Source organism: Manihot esculenta, chromosome 1, assembly GCF_001659605.2.
Source record: "Manihot esculenta cultivar AM560-2 chromosome 1, M.esculenta_v8, whole genome shotgun sequence".
Taxonomy (NCBI): domain Eukaryota; kingdom Viridiplantae; phylum Streptophyta; class Magnoliopsida; order Malpighiales; family Euphorbiaceae; genus Manihot; species Manihot esculenta.
In genome coordinates, this window is record NC_035161.2 from 11,522,903 (window position 1) to 11,542,669 (window position 19,767).

Here is a 19,767-nt window from a genome sequence, read left to right on the forward strand (position 1 = left end):
TGCATCATATTACAGACAATCCACATCAAGGGTGAACCTGTCACCAATTAGTCCCAACATAGTCTCTTGCCAGGCCGTAGCATGGGGTCCTGGTCTTCCTGTCATAACATACATAATGCCTCGTGCCAGGCCGTAGCATGGGGTCCTGGTCTTCCTGTCACATCATATATCTATTAAGTCTCGTGCCAGGCCGTAGCATGGGGTCCTGGTCTTCCTGTCATCTCATATATTAAGTCTCATGGACTAATTGGATCATACAGCATTCACCCACAAGCGCAAAGGAAAATGCAATGCAACATATTCGTGAACTAATGCAATCATCCTATTACATATCATCATGATGCGTGAAGCATGCTCAAAACATTTAATTACTTGATTTAAAACATTAAGCTTGTTTCCACTCACCTCTGGCTAGCTCTGACCAGACACTGAAGCAGCTCACTCACTGCTGGGGTCCTCGGTTCCTCGGGTCCGAACCTACACAGGTGGACTCCAATGAGGGACCAAACATATATAAACATAACTCTAATATGTCCCCCAAAAATCCCCTAAAACATCATGAAAACATCACAGAAAATATGCATGAAAAGGCTGAACAGGGCACCTTCGGCGGCACCTTCGGCGGCCGAAAGTCCTGGACAGAGACGAAACTCAGCTAGGTTCGGCGGCACCTTCGGCGGCCGAAAGTGTCAGACAGAGACGAAAGTCTCTTTTCGGGGGCACCTTCGGCAGCCGAAAGCTGCCTCCACAAGAGGGGTTCGGCGGCCGAAACTCCCTTCGGCTGCCGAACCTGGTTTCTGCCAAACGGCAGAAACTTGGTTCAAATGAACCTCCTGCCTCCCAAAACCATAAATCGTGCATATATCTCAACCAAAACACACATACAAGTTCCTAGGGGTCTCAAACATGCATATACGCCATCTACAACACTTCAATCACACACAATCAAGCTACATTGTTCAACAAACCTCAAAAACCTAACATTTACTCAAATATACATATATTCCCAAACATGCCATTCTACCCCATGAATCTTACATGAAACTTATTTAAAACATTACAAGAGTTTAAGATCGACCCTTACCTCTTGAAGATCGAAAGTAGAGGCGATCTAACTTGGAGTTGGGAGAAATCTAGCTCCTTGGGCCTCCAAGCTCAAAACTTGCTCAAAACTCGATTCAAAAGCTTAAAACTTCAAAGCAAGATGAAAACTCATTAAAACCATGAAAGATCTAGAGGAAACACTCAAGATCGAGGGAGGAGCGGTGGAGACTCACCTTGGCCGACAATGGGAGAGAAAAAGCTCGCCCGTGCGGACCAAGGGGACCCTTTTATAGTGGCTGGCCAGGCCACGTTCGGGGGCCGAATGTGCCTCCGCATCCATGCAATGTTCGGCGGCCGAACATAAGGTTCGGCGGCCGAACCTGCACTTCCCTCACTTAGACTTTCGGGGGCCTAACGTGCCTCCCAAAGTCCATGCATGTTCGGCGGCCGAAAGTGAGTTTCGGCGGCCGAACCTGGGTTTTTCCTTAAAGAATTTTCATGCAACAACTTATTTAAAATCATACTTAAAACATTAAAATACATGAAAACATTTTATAAAAACATGCTTTTACCCTTCTAGAGGTTTCCGACACCCAAATTCCACCGGATGGTAGGAATTCCGATACCGGAGTCTAGCCGGGTATTACATTCTCCCCCCCTTAAGAACATTCGTCCCCGAATGTTCCTCAACTAATACATGCATATCATACACATAACATACACACATATAGCACATGGAACACATCTCAACTTACCTTAGAAGAGGTGGGGGTACTGCTGGAGCATGGACTCCCGGGTCTCCCAAGTGCATTCTTCCAAATTGTGGTGGTTCCAAAGGACTTTCACCATCGGGATTTCCTTGTTCCTCAACTTTCTGATCTGAGTGTCAAGAATCCGCACTGGCTGTTCAATATAAGTGAGATCCTCTTGGATCTCCACATCAGGCTCGCTAAGAACCTTGCCCGGATCTGACACGAACTTCCTCAATATGGAAACATGGAAAACCGGATGGATCCTCTCCATAGAAGCAGGTAAATCCAGCTTGTACGATACATTCCCAACTTTTTGCAAGACCTCAAAGGGTCCGATGTACCGTGGAGCTAGCTTACCCTTCTTACCAAACCGAACCACCCCTTTCATCGGAGACACCTTGAGCAATACTAGATCCCCCTCCTGAAACTCTACCTGTTTCCTGCGGATGTCTGCATAGCTTTTCTGCCTACTGGTGGCAGTCTTTATTCTCTCTCGGATAATGGGCACCACCCTGCTGGTGATCTCTACAAGTTCAGGCCCTGCTAAGGACCTCTCTCCAACCTCTTCCCAGCAAACAGGTGATCTGCACTTCCTCCCATACAAAGCTTCATATGGAGCCATCCCTATGCTAGCATGATAGCTGTTATTGTAGGCAAACTCCACCAAAGGTAGATGTTGCCTCCAAGAACCGCCAAAATCTAGCACACACATCCTGAGCATATCCTCTATTGTCTGGATGGTCCTCTCTGACTGTCCATCAGTCTGGGGGTGGAAGGCAGTACTGAAATCCAACCTGGTACCCATAGCATTCTGCAGACTCCGCCAAAATCTGGAGGTGAACTGGGGCCCTCTATCTGATACTATTGAAACTGGGACCCCATGCAGTCTGACAATCTCATCCACATAAACCTGCGCTAATTTATCCACAGAGTAGTTGCTCCTAACTGGAATGAAGTGAGCAGATTTGGTGAGTCTGTCCACAATCACCCATATGGAGTCTAGTCTGTTGGATGTTGCCGGTAACCCCACTACAAAATCCATAGCAATATTCTCCCATTTCCACTCTGGAATCGGTAGCGGGTTAAGCATTCCAGCCGGCTTCTGATGTTCCAGCTTCACCCTCTGACATATTTCGCAGGCTGACACGAATTGTGCCACTTCCCTCTTCATAGCTGGCCACCAATACACTCTCTTCAGATCTTGATACATCTTGGTGGCTCCAGGGTGAATGCTGTATCTTGCATTATGAGCCTCTCTCATAATGTCTCCTTTAAGTCCGATGTCATCTGGTACACATAGTCTATTCCCATAGCGGAGGATCCCCTTACTGTCGAATTTGAACTCACTGTTTTTGCCTGACTGAACGGTCCTGGCAATCTTCACTAACTCTGGGTCCTCGTGCTGTTTCTGAGCCACCTGCTCCAGAAACATGGGTGTTACTTTCATCTGTGCAATCAGAGCACCTGTACCAGACAATTCCATCTGTAGACCTTCCTCAATGAGCTTATAAAATTCCTTCACCACCGGTCTCCTCTCTGCCGTGATGTGGGATAGACTGCCAAGTGATTTCCGGCTTAAGGCATCAGCTACTACATTAGCCTTACCCGGATGGTACTGTATCTTACAATCATAGTCACTGAGCAGTTCTACCCATCTCCTCTGCCTCAAGTTCAAATCTCTCTGACTCAAGATGTGCTGCAGGCTCTTATGATCTGTGAAGATCTCACATTTTACCCCATAGAGGTAATGCCTCCACATCTTGAGGGCAAAGATAACCGCTGCCATCTCCAGATCGTGTGTGGGGTAATTCACCTCATGCCTCTTTAGCTGTCTAGAAGCATAAGCGATCACCCTACCATTCTGCATCAACACACAACCCAAGCCTACTCTGGATGCATCACAGAACACTGTGAAGTCCTCATTGCTAGTTGGCAGAGCTAACACTGGTGCTGAAGTCAACCTCTTCTTGAGCTCCTCAAAGCTTTCTTCACATCGATCGGTCCACTCGAACCTCTGATTCTTTCTGGTCAATCTGGTTAAAGGAGCTGCAATTTTGGAGAAGTCCTGTACGAACCTCCTGTAATAACCAGCCAAACCCAAGAAACTTCTGATCTCCGTCACTGAGGTGGGTCTGGGCCAGTTAGTCACAGCCTCTACTTTCTTGGGGTCTACCTCTATTCCATTTTCCGACACAATGTGCCCCAAGAACGAGATGCTCCTCAACCAGAACTCACACTTGGAGAACTTAGCATACAAGCCATGTTCCCTCAAGGTCTGTAATACAATCCTCAGATGATGGGCATGCTCCTCTGTATTCCTGGAATACACTAAGATATCATCTATAAAGACAATAACGAAGTGATCCAGGTATGGTCTGAATACTCTGTTCATGAGGTCCATGAATGCTGCAGGGGCGTTAGTTAACCCAAACGGCATTACAAGGAACTCATAGTGCCCATATCTGGTCCTGAAAGCTGTCTTTGGTATGTCTTCTTCCCTTATCCTCAGCTGATGGTACCCAGATCTCAGATCTATTTTGGAGAAACAACCCGCTCCTGCTAGCTGGTCGAATAGATCGTCGATCCTTGGCAATGGGTACTTATTCTTGATGGTGACTTTGTTCAACTGCCTGTAGTCGATACAAAGCCTGAGGGATCCATCCTTTTTCTTCACAAAGAGTACTGGAGCACCCCAAGGTGAGGTACTTGGTCGGATGAAACCCTTGTCTACCAGTTCCTGCAACTGTTCTTTCAATTCTTTCATCTCAGCTGGGGCCATCCTGTAGGGAGGGATAGAGATAGGCCTAGTTCCAGGCATCAGTTCTATTTCAAACTCTATCTCCCTTGCAGGTGGTAGTCCTGGAAGCTCGTCTGGGAAAACATCTAAAAACTCATTGACCACTGGCACTGAGGCGGGCTCTCTAACCTGACTGTCCAGCTCCCTCACATGAGCCAAAAACCCCTGACATCCCCTCCTAAGCAACCTACGAGCCTGAAGAGCTGATATCAGTCCTCTAGGTGTACCCCTCTTGTCTCCTCTGAAGACGACCTCTGACCCATCCTGACATCTGAACTTAACTACCTTGTCCCTGCAGTCCAAGGTAGCACCATGGGTAGATAGCCAATCCATCCCTAGAATGACGTCAAAATCTGTCAAATCTAGAACCACAAGGTCGGCGGACAAGCATCTTCCCTCTATAAAAACTGGACTACACTGGCAGACTGACTCTGCAACTGACGGGTCACACTTGGGTCCACTGACCCATAGGGGACACTCTAACCCAGAGACCATCAACCCTAACCTCTGAACGGCTCTCGGTGCAATAAAAGAGTGAGATGCACCCGGGTCCATTAATGCATACACATCAGAACACCCAATGATGAGATTACCTGACACCACGGTGTTGGATGTGTTAGCCTCCTGCTGTGTCATGGTGAAGATCCGTGCTGGAGCTGATGGACCTTCACCTCTGAATCCTGCTGAGGAAGAAGCTGACCCTCTCCCTCTGCCTCTGCCACTGGCCTGGGTAGCCGCTGGAGCTACTGGCTGTGCCACACTTCCTGAAGCTGTCTGCTGTGTCTGTGCCATAGGAACTGTTTTAGGGCATTGCCATGACATATGCCCTTCTTGCCCACATCTGTAGCAGGTCGTCGTCCCAAACCGGCATAAACCCCTGTGTGGCCTACCACACTTCGCACAAGCTGCATTATCCGCCCCAGAACTAGAACCACTGCCAAATCCCAGACTAGACTTGACCTTGTTCCAGAACTTATTCTTCTTACCCTTGGGTTTACCCCATCTCTTACTGCCTGAAGCTGCTGCACTCAAGGTAGAGGGATCTAACCTTCCCCCACCCGGAGTTTTAGAACCAGAAGCTTGTGCCACTGTCTGTTTGACTGTCCCCTGAACGATGGCACTAGCCTCCATTCTCCTAGCCATGTCTACTATGGCGTGAAAACTCTCTCTATCTGCTGACTGTACCAAGGAGGAATACCTGGGATGGAGCTTCATGATATACCTCCTCGACTTCTTCTGGTCTGTGCTAAGGTCTTGCCCAGCAAATGGCAGCAACTCCATAAACCTGTCAGTATATTCGTCTACACTCATGTCATCAGTTTGCCTCAACTGCTCGAATTCTATCATCTTCAATTCCCTTGAACTATCGGGGAAAGCCCATCCTGCAAATTCATTAGCGAACTCCTCCCACGATAGGCTATCCACCCTCGGCTTCACATAGTTTTTGAACCACTCACGGGCCTTTTTGCATTTCAAAGTGAAACCAGCCATCTGAATGGCTCTACTATCATCAGCCCCAATCTCCTCTGTGATCATCTTGACCTTCTCCAAATATACAAACGGGTCATCACCTGACTCAAACTGGGGAGCACCCAACTTCATGTAATCTGTCATTTTAGCCTTACTTCCCCCAGATGAGCTAGGTTGGGGTATCTGGGTATCTGGGACGGTAGGTGCTGGTGGTGGAGGAGGTACAGCATCCCCAGGGGTAGGGTTTGCTGGATTTGGATAGTATGGTGGAGGTGGGTACATTGGGTACTGTGGATATGGTGGGTAGTATGGTGGGTATGGCATCTGTGTGGAATAAGGGTTAAAACTAGGGTAATCCGATGTACCTCCCATCGAGTACCCGGGATGTTGTGAGAAATGTGGGTAGTGAGGTGGCTGTACAAATCCCGAGGCCTGAGTGCCTCCTTGGGATTCTCCCATCCCTTCTTCTGACATACTGACTCCCAAACTGCCATCCCTCCTCTGTTCTACGTCCATATCATCCCCCATATCCTCTGACGCTCCTCCCTGAACTGTTCCTCTGACTGATCTGCTTCTACCCAGATCCAGAGACCTTCTAGGGTCTCTTGCTACTCTGTCCCTGTTGGACCTGCTAGACATTGCCCTAGGCAATGCTGGAGGACGGGCGCTCATGCCCTCATCCTCAGGTGGCATTCCAGTCAATCGCGCAGATCGACGGGTTCCTCTCATCCTGTTTTCTGAAAACAGCACATAGCATAGCAACCATTAGCATCATATGATTCATGTGGGCACACATGAACCCTCATCACATACATATCACATCATTTATGCACATGCATTTTATCATGGCATATCACATCATTATAGCAAGACAGGACTCTACATCCTATCCTAGTGGACATGACTTTTCCTATTGTGCTTGACCTTCTATAACATCTATGAGCCCGACACTCTAGGTCCGACCATATGAACCTAGGGCTCTGATACCACTCTGTAACGCCCCGGAAATCCGGACCGCTACCGGCGCTAGGATTCAGGTCGGCTTAAGGCCGCCGGAACCCGTAGCAAGCCTACATACAACCTGTTTACCTGTTTTATCCCATACATGATCAACAAACATACATAAGAATTAAAAACTTTTCTTTTTCTTCATACACCAAACTCAACCTGTGCATGCACTGTATTCATCGTATACATAAACATTAATCCCTCTGTGGGATCTCATCAAAGCCTCAAGGGCTATACATCATATGGTGAGTTGGTTTACATCAATATCAAAACACAAGATCATGTACATACCAAGGGATTAACATATACTATGGTCAATGTAATACCCGGCTAGACTCCGGTATCGGAATTCCTACCGTCCGGTGGAATTTGGGTGTCGGAAACCTCTAGAAGGGTAAAAGCATGTTTTTATAAAATGTTTTCATGTATTTTAATGTTTTAAGTATGATTTTAAATAAGTTTTTGCATGAAAATTCTTTAAGGGAAAAACTCAAGTTCGGCCGCCGAAACTCACTTTCGGCCGCCGAACATGCATGGACTTTGGGAGGCACGTTAGGCCCCCGAAAGTCTAAGTGAGGGAAGTGCAGGTTCGGCCGCCGAACCTCATGTTCGGCCGCCGAACATTGCATGGATGCGGAGGCACATTCGGCCCCCGAACGTGGCCTGGCCAGCCACTATAAAAGGGTCCCCTTGGTCCGCACGGGCGAGCTTTTTCTCTCTCATTGTCGGCCAAGGTGAGTCTCCACCGTTCCTCCCTCGATCTTGAGTGTTTCCTCTAGATCTTTCATGGTTTTAAACAAGTTTATAACTTTGTTTTGAAGATTTGTGAGCTTTGAGCAAGTTTTGAGTTCTTGGAGGTTCAAAGAGCTTAATCTCTCCATCTCCAAGCTAGGATCGCTTTCCTCTCGTTTCTTCAAGAGGTAAGGGTCGATCTTGAACCCTTTTTATGTTTTAAACAAGTTTTAAGTAAGATCTATGGGTAGAATGCATGTTAGGGTATATGTTGAGTTTATGGGTTTTGATGATGTTTGAGCAATGTAGCTTGTTTGTGTGTGAATGAAGTGTTGTAGATGGGGTATATGCATGTTGGAGGCCCCTAGGAGCTTGTATGTGTGTGTTTTGGTTGAGAAATATGCATGATCTATGGTTTTGGGAGGCAGGAGGTTCATTTGAACCAAGTTTCTGCCGTTTGGCAGAAACCAGGTTCGGCAGCCGAAGGGAGTTTCGGCCGCCGAACCCCTCTTGTGAAGGCAGCTTTCGGCTGCCGAAGGTGCCCCCGAAAAAGAGACTTTCGTCTCTGTCTGGCACTTTCGGCCGCCGAAGGTGCCGCCGAACCTAGCTGAGTTTCGTCTCTGTCCAGGACTTTCGGCCGCCGAAGGTGCCGCCGAAGGTGCCCTGTTCAGCCTCTTCATGCATATTTTCTGTGATGTTTTCCTGATGTTTTAGGGGGTTTTTGGGGGATATATTAGAGCTATGTTTATATATGTTTGGTCCCTCATTGGAGTCCACCTGTGTAGGTTCGGACCCGAGGAACCGAGGACCCCAGCAGTGAGTGAGCTGCTTCAGTGTCTGGTCAGAGCTAACCAGAGGTGAGTGGAAACAAGCTTAATGTTTTAAATCAAGCAATTAAATGATTTGAGCATGTTTCATGCATCATGATGACATGTAATAGGCTGATTGCATTAGTTCACGAATATGTCGCATTGCATTTTATTTTGTGGTTGTGGGTGAATGCTGTATGATCCAATTAGTCCACGAGACTTTATGTATGATATGACAGGAAGACCAGGACCCCATGCTACGGCCTGGCACGAGACTTTATATATGTTATGACAGGAAGACCAGGACCCCATGCTACGGCCTGGCACGAGGCTTTATATATGATATGACAGGAAGACCAGGACCCCATGCTACGGCCTGGCACGAGACTTATGTATGTTATGACAGGAAGACCAGGACCCCATGCTACGGCCTGGCACGAGACTATGTTGGGACTAATTGGTGACAGGTTCACCCTTGATGTGGATTGTCTGTGATGTGATGCATTTCATGAAAGCATGAATTTTAATATGATGTTTTTAGTTTCTGCTCACTGGGCTTTTAGCTCACCCCTCTCCCCTAACCCCAGGTTTGCAGGTACGGGATTGATAGAGAAGAAAAGAAGAGAAAAGTCATATGTATGTAATAGTTAGAGCATGTGGACATGAAAATGATAAGAATGTAATGTAATTATGTTATCGAGGATAGAGTTGTGCTTGACCATAGTATATGTTAATCCCTTGGTATGTACATGATCTTATTTTATGATGTATATGTGAACCAACTCAACACAGGATATATATTGCCCATTGAGGCTTTGATGAAATCCCACAGAGGGATTAATGTTTATGTATATGATGATTATAGTGCATGCACAGGTTGAGTTTGGTGAATGAAGAAAAAGAAAAGTTTTTAATTCTTATGTATGTTTGTTGATCATGTATGGGATTAAACAGGTAAACAGGATGTATGTAGGCTTGCTACGGGTTCCGGCGGCCTTAAGCCGACCTGAATCCTAGCGCCGGTAGCGGTCCGGATTTCCGGGGCGTTACAGAGTGGTATCAGAGCCCTAGGTTCATATGGTCGGACCTAGAGTGTCGGGCTCATAGATGTTATAGAAGGTCAAGCACAATAGGCAAAAATCATGTCCACTAGGATAGGATGTAGAGTCCTGTCTTGCTATGATTGTATGATATGCTATGTGTGTAATGTAGCTGTGAGGTTCATGTTTGCCGACATGAACCATTTAATGCTGATGTTTATGTGATGTTTACTGTTTCTCAGAAAACAGGATGAGAGGAACCCGTCGATCTGCACGATTGACAGGAATACCACCTCAGGACGAGGGCACTGATGCCCGTCCTTCAACATTGCCTAGGGCAATGTCAAGTAGGTCCAACAGGGACCGAGCAGTGAGAGACCCTAGAAGGTCTTTAGATCTGGGAAGAAGCAGATCAGTCAGAGGAACAGTGCAGGGAGGTATGTCAGAGGATATGGGGGATCAGATGGATGTTGATCAAAGGAGGGATGGCAGTTTGGGCGTCAGTATGTCAGAAGAGGGTATGGGAGAGTCCCAAGGAGGCACTCAGGCCTCGGGATTTGTTCAGCCACCTCACTACCCGCCCTACACCCAAAATCCCGGGTATTCGATGGGAGGTACGTCGGATTACCCTAGTTTTAACCCCTACCCCACACAGATGCCATACCCACCATACTACCCACCATATCCACAGTACCCAGTGTACCCACCTCCACCATACTATCCAAATCCAGCAAACCCTACCTCAGGGGATGCTGTACCTCCACCACCACCAGCACCTACATGCCCAGATACACAGATACCTCAGCCTAGCTCATCTGGGGGAAGTAAGGCTAAAATGACAGATTACATGAAGTTGGGTGCTCCCCAGTTTGAGTCAGGTGATGACCCGTTCGTATATTTGGAGAAGGTCAAGATGATCACAGAGGAGATTGGAGCTGATGACAGTAGAGCCATTCAGATGGCTGGTTTCACCTTGAAATGCAAAAAGGCCCGTGAGTGGTTCAAAAACTATGTGAAGCCGAGGGTGGATAGCCTATCATGGGAGGAGTTCGCTAATGAATTTGCAGGATGGGCTTTCCCTGATAGTTCAAGGGAATTGAAGATGATAGAATTCGAGCAGTTGAGGCAAACCGATGACATGAGTGTAGACGAGTATACTGACAGGTTTATGGAGTTGCTGCCTTTTGCTGGGCAAGACCTTAGCACAGACCAGAAGAAGTCAAGGAGGTATATCATGAAGCTCCATCCCAGGTATTCCTCCTTGGTACAGTCAGCAGATAGAGAGAGTTTTCACGCCATAGTAGACATGGCTAGGAGAATGGAGGCTAGTGCCATCGTTCAGGGGACAGTCAAACAGACAGTGGCACAAGCTTCTGGTTCTAAAACTCCGGGTGGGGGAAGGTTAGATCCCTCTACCTTGAGTGCAGCAGCTTCAGGCAGTAAGAGATGGGGTAAGCCCAAGGGCAAGAAGAATAAGTTCTGGAACAAGGTCAAGTCTAGTCTGGGATTTGGCAGTGGTTCTAGTTCTGGGGCAGATAATGCAGCTTGTGCGAAGTGTGGTAGGCCACACAGGGGTTTATGCCGGTATGGGACGGCGACCTGCTACAGATGTGGGCAAGAGGGGCATATGTCATGGCAATGTCCTAAAGCAGTTCCTATGGCACAGACACAGCAGACAGCTTCAGGAAGTGTGGCACAGCCAGTAGCTCCAGCTGCTACACAGGCCAGTGGCAGAGGCAGAGGGAGAGGGTCAGCCTCTTCTTCAGCAGGGTTCAGAGGTGAGGGTCCGTCAGCTCCAGCCAGGATCTTCACCATGACGCAACAGGAGGCTAACACATCCAACACCGTGGTGTCAGGTAATCTCATCATTGGGTGTTCTGATGTGTATGCATTAATGGACCCGGGTGCATCTCACTCTTTTATTGCACCGAGAGCCGTTCAGAGGTTAGGATTGATGGTCTCTGAGTTAGAGTGTCCCCTATGGGTCAGTGGACCCAAGTGTGACCCGTCAGTTGCAGAGTCAGTCTGCCAGTGTAGTCCAGTTTTTATAGAGGGAAGATGCTTGTCCGCCGACCTTGTGGTTCTAGATTTGACAGACTTTGACGTCATTCTAGGGATGGATTGGCTATCTACCCATGGTGCTACCTTGGACTGCAGGGACAAAGTAGTTAAGTTCAGATGTCAGGATGGGTCAGAGGTCATCTTCAGAGGAGACAAGAGGGGTACACCTAGAGGTCTGATATCAGCTCTTCAGGCTCGTAGGTTGCTTAGGAGGGGATGTCAGGGGTATCTAGCTCATGTGAGAGAGCTAGACAGTCATGTTAGAGAGCCCGCCTCAGTGCCTGTAGTGAGTGAGTTCTTAGATGTTTTCCCAGACGAGCTGCCAGGGTTACCACCTGCAAGGGAGATAGAGTTTGAAATAGAGCTGATGCATGGAACTAGGCCTATCTCTATCCCTCCCTACAGGATGGCACCAGCTGAGATGAAAGAGTTGAAAGAACAGTTGCAGGAACTGGTAGACAAGGGTTTCATCCGACCGAGTACCTCACCTTGGGGTGCTCCAGTACTCTTTGTGAAGAAAAAGGATGGATCCCTCAGGCTTTGTATCGACTACAGGCAGTTGAACAAAGTCACCATCAAGAATAAGTACCCATTGCCAAGGATCGACGATCTATTCGACCAGCTAGCAGGAGCGGGTTGTTTCTCCAAAATAGATCTGAGATCCGGGTACCATCAGTTGAGAATCAGAGAGGAGGACGTGCCAAAGACGGCCTTCAGGACCAGATATGGGCACTATGAGTTCCTTGTAATGCCGTTTGGGTTAACCAACGCCCCTGCAGCATTCATGGACCTCATGAACAGAATATTCAGACCATACCTGGATCACTTCGTTATTGTCTTCATAGATGATATCCTAGTGTATTCCAGGAATGCAGAGGAGCATGCCCATCATCTGAGGATAGTTCTGCAGACCTTGAGGGAACATGGCTTGTATGCCAAGTTCTCCAAGTGTGAGTTCTGGTTAAGGAGCATATCATTCTTGGGGCATATAGTGTCAGAGAATGGAATAGAGGTAGACCCCAAGAAAGTAGAGGCTGTGACTAACTGGCCCAGACCCACCTCAGTGACAGAGATCAGAAGTTTCTTGGGTTTGGCTGGTTATTACAGGAGGTTCGTACAGGACTTCTCCAAAATTGCAGCTCCTTTAACCAGATTGACCAGAAAGAATCAGAGGTTCGAGTGGACCGATCGATGTGAAGAAAGCTTTGAGGAGCTCAAGAAGAGGTTGACTTCAGCACCAGTGTTAGCTCTGCCAACTAGCAATGAGGACTTCACAGTGTTCTGTGATGCATCCAGAGTAGGCTTGGGTTGTGTGTTGATGCAGAATGGTAGGGTGATCGCTTATGCTTCTAGACAGCTAAAGAGGCATGAGATGAATTACCCCACACACGATCTGGAGATGGCAGCAGTTATCTTTGCCCTCAAGATGTGGAGGCATTACCTCTATGGGGTAAAATGTGAGATCTTCACAGATCATAAGAGCCTGCAGCACATCTTGAGTCAGAGAGATTTGAACTTGAGGCAGAGGAGATGGGTAGAACTGCTCAGTGACTATGATTGTAAGATACAGTACCATCCGGGTAAGGCTAATGTAGTAGCTGATGCCTTAAGCCGGAAATCACTTGGCAGTCTATCCCACATCACGGCAGAGAGGAGACCGGTGGTGAAGGAATTTTATAAGCTCATTGAGGAGGGTCTACAGATGGAGTTGTCTGGTACAGGTGCTTTGATTGCACAGATGAAAGTAACCCCCGTGTTTCTGGAGCAGGTGGCTCAGAAACAGCACGAGGACCCAGAGTTAGTGAAGATTGCCAGGACTGTTCAGTCAGGCAAAGATAGTGAGTTCAGATTCGATGATAAGGGGATCCTCCGCTATGGGAACAGACTATGTGTACCAGATGACATCGGGCTTAAAGGAGACATTATGAGAGAGGCTCATAATGCAAGATACAGCATTCACCCTGGAGCCACCAAGATGTATCAAGATCTGAAGAAGGTTTATTGGTGGCCAGCTATGAAGAGGGAAGTGGCACAATTCGTGTCAGCCTGCGAAATATGTCAGAGGGTGAAGCTGGAACATCAGAAGCCGGCTGGAATGCTTAACCCGCTACCTATTCCAGAATGGAAATGGGAGAACATAGCTATGGATTTTGTAGTGGGGTTACCGGCAACATCCAACAGACTAGACTCCATATGGGTGATTGTGGACAGACTTGCCAAATCTGCTCACTTCATTCCAGTTAGGAGCAACTACTCTGTGGATAAGTTAGCGCAGGTTTATGTGGATGAAGTCGTCAGACTACATGGGGTCCCGGTATCTATAGTGTCAGATAGAGGGCCCCAGTTTACCTCCAGGTTTTGGCGGAGTCTGCAGAGTGCTATGGGTACTAGGCTGGATTTTAGCACTGCCTTCCATCCACAGACAGACGGACAGTCAGAGAGGACCATCCAGACCATAGAAGATATGCTCAGAATGTGTGTGCTAGATTTTGGCGGTTCTTGGAAGCAACATCTACCTTTGGTGGAGTTTGCCTACAATAACAGCTATCATGCTAGCATAGGGATGGCTCCATATGAAGCTTTGTATGGGAGGAAGTGCAGGTCACCCGTTTGCTGGGAAGAGGTTGGAGAGAGGTCCTTAGCAGGGCCTGAGCTTGTTGAGATCACCAGCAGGGTGGTGCCCATTATCAGAGAAAGGATAAAGACTGCCACCAGCAGGCAGAAAAGTTATGCAGACATCCGCAGGAAACAGGTAGAGTTTCAGGAGGGGGATCTAGTATTGCTCAAGGTGTCTCCGATGAAAGGGGTGGTTCGATTTGGTAAGAAGGGTAAGCTAGCTCCGCGGTACATTGGACCCTTTGAAGTCCTGCAAAGGATTGGGAATGTATCGTACAAGCTGGACTTGCCTGCTTCTATGGAGAGAATCCATCCGGTTTTCCATGTTTCCATGTTGAGGAAGTTCGTGTCAGATCCGGGCAAGGTTCTTAGCGAGCCTGATGTGGAGATCCAAGAGGATCTCACTTATGTTGAACAGCCAGTGCGGATTCTTGACACTCAGATCAGAAAGTTGAGGAACAAGGAAATCCCGATGGTGAAAGTCCTTTGGAACCACCACAATTTGGAAGAATGCACTTGGGAGACCCGGGAGTCCATGCTCCAGCAGTACCCCCACCTCTTCTAAGGTTAGTTGAGATGTGTTCCATGTGCTATATGTGTGTATGTTATGTTTGTTTCGCTATGCATGTACTAGTTGAGGAACATTCGGGGACGAATGTTCTTAAGGGGGGGAGAATGTAATACCCGGCTAGACTCCGGTATCGGAATTCCTACCGTCCGGTGGAATTTGGGTGTCGGAAACCTCTAGAAGGGTAAAAGCATGTTTTTATAAAATGTTTTCATGTATTTTAATGTTTTAAGTATGATTTTAAATAAGTTTTTGCATGAAAATTCTTTAAGGGAAAAACTCAAGTTCGGCCGCCGAAACTCACTTTCGGCCGCCGAACATGCATGGACTTTGGGAGGCACGTTAGGCCCCCGAAAGTCTAAGTGAGGGAAGTGCAGGTTCGGCCGCCGAACCTCATGTTCGGCCGCCGAACATTGCATGGATGCGGAGGCACATTCGGCCCCCGAACGTGGCCTGGCCAGCCACTATAAAAGGGTCCCCTTGGTCCGCACGGGCGAGCTTTTTCTCTCTCATTGTCGGCCAAGGTGAGTCTCCACCGTTCCTCCCTCGATCTTGAGTGTTTCCTCTAGATCTTTCATGGTTTTAAACAAGTTTATAACTTTGTTTTGAAGATTTGTGAGCTTTGAGCAAGTTTTGAGTTCTTGGAGGTTCAAAGAGCTTAATCTCTCCATCTCCAAGCTAGGATCGCTTTCCTCTCGTTTCTTCAAGAGGTAAGGGTCGATCTTGAACCCTTTTTATGTTTTAAACAAGTTTTAAGTAAGATCTATGGGTAGAATGCATGTTAGGGTATATGTTGAGTTTATGGGTTTTGATGATGTTTGAGCAATGTAGCTTGTTTGTGTGTGAATGAAGTGTTGTAGATGGGGTATATGCATGTTGGAGGCCCCTAGGAGCTTGTATGTGTGTGTTTTGGTTGAGAAATATGCATGATCTATGGTTTTGGGAGGCAGGAGGTTCATTTGAACCAAGTTTCTGCCGTTTGGCAGAAACCAGGTTCGGCAGCCGAAGGGAGTTTCGGCCGCCGAACCCCTCTTGTGAAGGCAGCTTTCGGCTGCCGAAGGTGCCCCCGAAAAAGAGACTTTCGTCTCTGTCTGGCACTTTCGGCCGCCGAAGGTGCCGCCGAACCTAGCTGAGTTTCGTCTCTGTCCAGGACTTTCGGCCGCCGAAGGTGCCGCCGAAGGTGCCCTGTTCAGCCTCTTCATGCATATTTTCTGTGATGTTTTCCTGATGTTTTAGGGGGTTTTTGGGGGATATATTAGAGCTATGTTTATATATGTTTGGTCCCTCATTGGAGTCCACCTGTGTAGGTTCGGACCCGAGGAACCGAGGACCCCAGCAGTGAGTGAGCTGCTTCAGTGTCTGGTCAGAGCTAACCAGAGGTGAGTGGAAACAAGCTTAATGTTTTAAATCAAGCAATTAAATGATTTGAGCATGTTTCATGCATCATGATGACATGTAATAGGCTGATTGCATTAGTTCACGAATATGTCGCATTGCATTTTATTTTGTGGTTGTGGGTGAATGCTGTATGATCCAATTAGTCCACGAGACTTTATGTATGATATGACAGGAAGACCAGGACCCCATGCTACGGCCTGGCACGAGACTTTATATATGTTATGACAGGAAGACCAGGACCCCATGCTACGGCCTGGCACGAGGCTTTATATATGATATGACAGGAAGACCAGGACCCCATGCTACGGCCTGGCACGAGACTTATGTATGTTATGACAGGAAGACCAGGACCCCATGCTACGGCCTGGCACGAGACTATGTTGGGACTAATTGGTGACAGGTTCACCCTTGATGTGGATTGTCTGTGATGTGATGCATTTCATGAAAGCATGAATTTTAATATGATGTTTTTAGTTTCTGCTCACTGGGCTTTTAGCTCACCCCTCTCCCCTAACCCCAGGTTTGCAGGTACGGGATTGATAGAGAAGAAAAGAAGAGAAAAGTCATATGTATGTAATAGTTAGAGCATGTGGACATGAAAATGATAAGAATGTAATGTAATTATGTTATCGAGGATAGAGTTGTGCTTGACCATAGTATATGTTAATCCCTTGGTATGTACATGATCTTATTTTATGATGTATATGTGAACCAACTCAACACAGGATATATATTGCCCATTGAGGCTTTGATGAAATCCCACAGAGGGATTAATGTTTATGTATATGATGATTATAGTGCATGCACAGGTTGAGTTTGGTGAATGAAGAAAAAGAAAAGTTTTTAATTCTTATGTATGTTTGTTGATCATGTATGGGATTAAACAGGTAAACAGGATGTATGTAGGCTTGCTACGGGTTCCGGCGGCCTTAAGCCGACCTGAATCCTAGCGCCGGTAGCGGTCCGGATTTCCGGGGCGTTACAGTCAAGCACAACTCTATCCTCAACAACATAATTACATTCTTATCATTTGTCATGTCCACATACTCTAGCTATTACATACATATGACTTTTCTCTTCTTTTCTTCTCTATCAAGCCCGTACCTGCAAACCTGGGGGTTAGGGGAGAGGGGTGAGCTAAAAGCCCAGTGAGCAGAAACTAAAAACATTATATTAAAGTTCATGCTTTCATGAAATGCATCATATTACAGACAATCCACATCAAGGGTGAACCTGTCACCAATTAGTCCCAACATAGTCTCTTGCCAGGCCGTAGCATGGGGTCCTGGTCTTCCTGTCATAACATACATAATGCCTCGTGCCAGGCCGTAGCATGGGGTCCTGGTCTTCCTGTCACATCATATATCTATTAAGTCTCGTGCCAGGCCGTAGCATGGGGTCCTGGTCTTCCTGTCATCTCATATATTAAGTCTCATGGACTAATTGGATCATACAGCATTCACCCACAAGCGCAAAGGAAAATGCAATGCAACATATTCGTGAACTAATGCAATCATCCTATTACATATCATCATGATGCGTGAAGCATGCTCAAAACATTTAATTACTTGATTTAAAACATTAAGCTTGTTTCCACTCACCTCTGGCTAGCTCTGACCAGACACTGAAGCAGCTCACTCACTGCTGGGGTCCTCGGTTCCTCGGGTCCGAACCTACACAGGTGGACTCCAATGAGGGACCAAACATATATAAACATAACTCTAATATGTCCCCCAAAAATCCCCTAAAACATCATGAAAACATCACAGAAAATATGCATGAAAAGGCTGAACAGGGCACCTTCGGCGGCACCTTCGGCGGCACCTTCGGCGGCCGAAAGTCCTGGACAGAGACGAAACTCAGCTAGGTTCGGCGGCACCTTCGGCGGCCGAAAGTGTCAGACAGAGACGAAAGTCTCTTTTCGGGGGCACCTTCGGCAGCCGAAAGCTGCCTCCACAAGAGGGGTTCGGCGGCCGAAACTCCCTTCGGCTGCCGAACCTGGTTTCTGCCAAACGGCAGAAACTTGGTTCAAATGAACCTCCTGCCTCCCAAAACCATAAATCGTGCATATATCTCAACCAAAACACACATACAAGTTCCTAGGGGTCTCAAACATGCATATACGCCATCTACAACACTTCAATCACACACAATCAAGCTACATTGTTCAACAAACCTCAAAAACCTAACATTTACTCAAATATACATATATTCCCAAACATGCCATTCTACCCCATGAATCTTACATGAAACTTATTTAAAACATTACAAGAGTTCAAGATCGACCCTTACCTCTTGAAGATCGAAAGTAGAGGCGATCTAACTTGGAGTTGGGAGAAATCTAGCTCCTTGGGCCTCCAAGCTCAAAACTTGCTCAAAACTCGATTCAAAAGCTTAAAACTTCAAAGCAAGATGAAAACTCGTTAAAACCATGAAAGATCTAGAGGAAACACTCAAGATCGAGGGAGGAGCGGTGGAGACTCACCTTGGCCGACAATGGGAGAGAAAAAGCTCGCCCGTGCGGACCAAGGGGACCCTTTTATAGTGGCTGGCCAGGCCACGTTCGGGGGCCGAATGTGCCTCCGCATCCATGCAATGTTCGGCGGCCGAACATAAGGTTCGGCGGCCGAACCTGCACTTCCCTCACTTAGACTTTCGGGGGCCTAACGTGCCTCCCAAAGTCCATGCATGTTCGGCGGCCGAAAGTGAGTTTCGGCGGCCGAACCTGGGTTTTTCCTTAAAGAATTTTCATGCAACAACTTATTTAAAATCATACTTAAAACATTAAAATACATGAAAACATTTTATAAAAACATGCTTTTACCCTTCTAGAGGTTTCCGACACCCAAATTCCACCGGATGGTAGGAATTCCGATACCGGAGTCTAGCCGGGTATTACAATCCACCTGGGCAGTAATATTGTTAGCCTTTGATATCAAATGCGTCCCAATAAAGGTCATGAAAGTCTAGACAGTAGTCGATTTTATTGCAGAAATGACTCGCCATTAGAGCTCTCAGAATCTCCTGAATCAACCATGGAGGAATAGAAGGTTTGAAAGGATGGAGCTCGTGGAGTTGGCGGTTCTGAAATTGAAATTCTTTTACATAGTCAAACCGGAATAAGGCTTCGGTATGCGACAAAACTCGCTTTGAATGGTAGTTCTAGTATTAGTGTTTATTAAGTTTTGTTAACGTTCACCGGTGTAAATATTAAGCAAGTTAGAAATTAGCGTATTCTCTAATTAGCATTTAAATACCATTAATAAGAGATTAAAGGTTTAGGGATATCTATCTTAATCTCATACTAAAAACTACCTAATAATTAATATTTAATCGTTAATTTATATTAAATACTATTTTTTCATCCCAAATTTTTTATCCTTTTTATTTTTTTATATATATTAAGAAATATAATTTTTTAATTATATTTATTTTAAATATATTAAATTTTATTTAATATTAAGAAATATTT